Source organism: Triticum dicoccoides, chromosome 7B, assembly GCF_002162155.2.
Source record: "Triticum dicoccoides isolate Atlit2015 ecotype Zavitan chromosome 7B, WEW_v2.0, whole genome shotgun sequence".
Lineage (NCBI taxonomy): Eukaryota > Viridiplantae > Streptophyta > Magnoliopsida > Poales > Poaceae > Triticum > Triticum dicoccoides.
Window position 1 is genome coordinate 543,371,651 of NC_041393.1, and position 4,033 is coordinate 543,375,683.

Genomic DNA, 4,033 nt, shown 5'->3' on the forward strand with positions numbered 1-4,033 from the left:
AGATCCAAACTGTAGAGGCATCTGTTTTTACGCCGGAATGCACAAACGCACATTGTGTGGAGCAGATCCCCTCTGCTCACTGTTGTGGCGAGCTGCAGCTGCACGCCACCACGAGAAGCTGCACCTGCAAGTAAAAACTACCAATACTGCGAGTGCACCAGTACTGAACCTCATCACTCGCGCCGCCGAGCTGCACGTCGATAGTCGCCGAACTGCAGTGGGGGGAAGCGGCCTTGTTGGAATGCATCCGTCCAAAAGAGGAGGTCACGGGGGAGGAGTTGATAACCCACGACCGGAGCTGGTGCTCATCTGTTTTTAAGTTAATCCTAACGAATGACGAACATTGGATAGTTGGGATGGGACTGTCATAAGACCGCATCGCAAAGCCCAAACATGACCGCAACACCAGCCACTAATTCAGCAATCAGCGTAACTCAATGAGGGCATCAGGCGGCAGAATTTCAGTCGATGGACTAGCTAAACCTACAGAGCAGCAAAGCGGCGCAAGCTGATCCGGGCGCCACATTCGCCAAAGTGAAACGAGCTGCCGCTGCAGGAGCCGTAGTACCTTTGCGCTGGTGCGGAGGGCGGCGTCGACGTTGGCAGCTGCATTATGGTAGCTCTCCTGCGCGGGAGGGGGGGGGGCGAGTCTGACGGCCTCGTCGGTGGCACGCATGTGCAGCGCGGCGCGGTCGACATCTCTGTACACGGCGATGATGGCGATCCCGAGCCGCCGTGTCGTCCGCATGACTCGGCACACGATCTCCCCCCGGTTGGCCACCAGCACCTTCTCCACCGTCCACGACGGCGGTGGTTCGTCGGAGGAGGAGAGGAGCCTGCAGGGGATGGGGCTCGTGCCGTGGTGGCGCCGGCGCCGGAGCTGGTGGTGCAGGCAGAGGAGGCAGGAGGCCATCGCCGGTGGCGCGTGAGCCGAGCGTCGGGGAGTGGTGGGGTGGGGAGTGGGAAAGGTGGCCGGTGGCCGGATCTGACACGGGGGAAGGGAAGAATCCCTGGCTGGATCCGGCGATGGCACGTCACGCTAGTCCCGCCGGTTTTGAGGAGGGCTGGCCACGTCTCGGCGACGGTAGGTGGTGGAGGGGAAGAAGGTGGTCGTGTGGGGGAGGAGGTGTCGCGGCACCGGCCGGACGGAAGAGGAGGCGCGGAGGCCCCGGGTGAGAGGGCATGGTGGCGGCGGCCTGAGGTTGTACTCCGAGGCGGCGCTGGTAGGTGGACATGGGCCGGGCGGCGGGGCAGCGGCCTTGGGTGGATACGGGCAGGGCAGGGCGATGACGGCCTGCAGTAGAAGGTAGAGGGAGGTGGGGGTTTGTACCGGGGGAGAGGAGGTGTTGTCGTGAGGGAGGTAGGGTGGGGATTTTTTCTGCAGTTCGGTTCGGGGGACAGTAGGTAGGTGTTAGCAGAATAAGACCAAGTGTTAGCAGAATAAGACTCTTAAGGGGTGTTATCATAGTAGACCCACCCTATATATATATAGTGACACTATTCTAATCCCGGGATTAAAATAACTATTTGGATCACGGGTCCCTGTATAAGAGCAGCGGAGGTGTTCCTGAACTCACGTAAAGAAAAAAAGAAATCCCATCCCTGAACCCCACGTTCTCCCACCTCTCCATCGCTCTCTCCCTGATCTCCCTCGCTGCCATCCCCGCCCTCGAATCACCATCTACCTCTATCCACCCCGCGCGTCGGTGCCGCCGCGACCCTCGCACCTCCCCACGCGCCACCACCGCTCTACCTCTCCCCCACCCGAGTCCGGCTTCCTACCGCCGACACACGGATCTAGCTGCCGCACAGGATCCCGCCACCGCGTTCGTCGCTTGCTGGGACCGACGACGCGTCGGAAGCCAACCCGTCTGTGATCTCCGGTCAACGAGGCACGACGGCCACCCCTCCCCCTGTTTCCACGGCCTCGACCCGGTTGCCCATCGCCGACGCTCCTCCTCCCCAACCCCTTCTTCCCTGATCCACCCCGCCTGCACCTTCGGTGATGCGGTCCACCAGCCTCCTTCCCCGGTGCGAGCCACCAGCCCGACCCTCGCCGGCGTGATGCCCCTGCGCGCCGCCGTGGCACAGGCCCCCACAAGAGATCCAGCCGCGACGTACTGCTCAAAAGCGAAGGACAGCGATGAGATTCTCTCCTTCGGCGCCGGCGTCGTCGCTCTCGGCTACCTACTGTGTCAAGGACATTCATAGGCCACGAATCCAGCGGGTGCTAGCACGTCGGAAGTGGTGCTGCCACGGTGAGTTACTCCATCAGAGCGAGGACAACGACACTTCTTGCAGCAAAAAACTGCAGTGTTCTTCATTATATTTCCATAAATATTTGAGGCAATTCTTTTGTATCAGTTCAACAAAAATATTGGATGCAGTTCCGCCGATACATGCGTGGAAGGAAAACTTCGTATGAGCAGAAGTCACACCACCCCTACAGCGAGTCTCCGGCTTCTCAGGGAGTCGATGAGGTCACCTGGGCTCCTGCAAGAAGGATGACAGGGTCAGCAAGAACGTAGATATCATCAAGATGGCCAGGATTGGAGCGGCTTGATCTGGCTCACTCCAGCGGATCCTCTCCTCTGTCGCTCTTGCTGGCCAAGCCAAGCTGGACATGGATGTGTGGGTGTGCATTCTCACTTTGAACTCCGTTCTGGGCGACTCGATGTGTGTGCTCACTGTGTGGGTCGCCATCTCTCGATCCTGCCAAGCTACACCAGCACTTGTTGTTTCCTCTCCCTGCTGCAATCAGTGTTGTGAGCAACGGACAAGATGGAGGCATGGAGTTGGCGTGTGGATATGGGAAGGGAGCTGTTAATGCACTTGGCCTGCTCAACAACTATCGTTGTGCGTGTACTTGGACGGCTGCAGATAGTGCAACCGAACGTCCGTATGTGTTTTTGGCATCCCATTTTTATAGTTGATGCTAATGAACATTCGTCCGCATTCTTTCGTAGTGTTGCTATTTACTGGAAACAATCATTGGTTTTCAGTTGGTCATTTCTTGTACTAGAACATCAGGTGCTTGTGCTAATGTCGGTGAGACAAAATTATGAAACAATATGCAGAGTAGTACTAAATCATGATAACAAGATAATTTAAAATAAAAATTGTTCATTGGATTCTAATTTAAGTGGACATATTCTCACAAGTGTTGTTTCAAGTAGCTTGGTATCTAAAAAGTTAACGCAAAACACTATCCTGGAATGATTGAAATCACGGGAAAGTCGTGGAATAAAAATTGCACTCTTCCGTATTTGTTCTGCATCTTTTGTTACTTGACAAAAAGGTTGATGAAGTTCATGTATTACTGTCGCTGAAAAATCTATAAAAAAGAAACTCGGGGGCATTGGTCAAAAACTGGAAGTTCATGAAAGAAACTCGGGGGAGATTAAAGATATCTTAGTAGATATGACAACCCTTCCAAGTTCAAAAATAAAAACCCTTGAAGTTCAATAACAACAAAGATCATAGAGATAAAAAAGAAAAAATGTCATGTTCAAACATTGTACAACATGTCCTAGGGGCAAAATGTGATGTTCTAACAAAAAAACATTAGTCTAAAACATCATGGTGTACAGTTTCTTGTTATGTATTATTTCCTAAAGTTTAACAATATGTATGGATGCAAAAAACTATTATATGTTGGTTTCAATTCAAAAACTACAAAACAAAGAAGCCCAAGTAAATTAAAATACTAGAACAAAAGGAAGTTCAAGAAAGGATAAAAAGAACACAAAACATACACGCCATGAAAAGTAAGAAGAAAACAACAAGTTCAATTGTAAAAGGCAGAGCAGTTTGATATTTATTTAAAAAATTGGATTTTCCAGTTACTCAAGAATAAGACCAATAAGTTCAATTTGAAATAAGGAAGAAGTTTGATGTTTCTAACAAAACTACAATCTTCACATTTCTAAAAATACACAAAAGAAGTTCAAATAAAAAGTTAGAGCGGTTCGATGTCTATACAAAATCAGTTTTTTTCGTTACTAAAGTGAAATAGAGAGAAGTTCAAATTGAC

The 4,033-nt window shown here is 51.6% G+C and overlaps 1 long non-coding RNA gene across 1 annotated transcript; it reads left to right on the plus strand.

The window, feature by feature from the left end:
* Positions 1 to 1,602: 1,602 nt before the first annotated feature.
* Positions 1,603 to 2,961, plus strand: LOC119335586. Its single transcript, XR_005161919.1, has 2 exons — positions 1,603 to 2,258; positions 2,365 to 2,961. It is a non-coding gene; the product is annotated as an uncharacterized LOC119335586 (long non-coding RNA).
* The last annotated feature ends 1,072 nt before the right edge of the window (positions 2,962 to 4,033 follow it).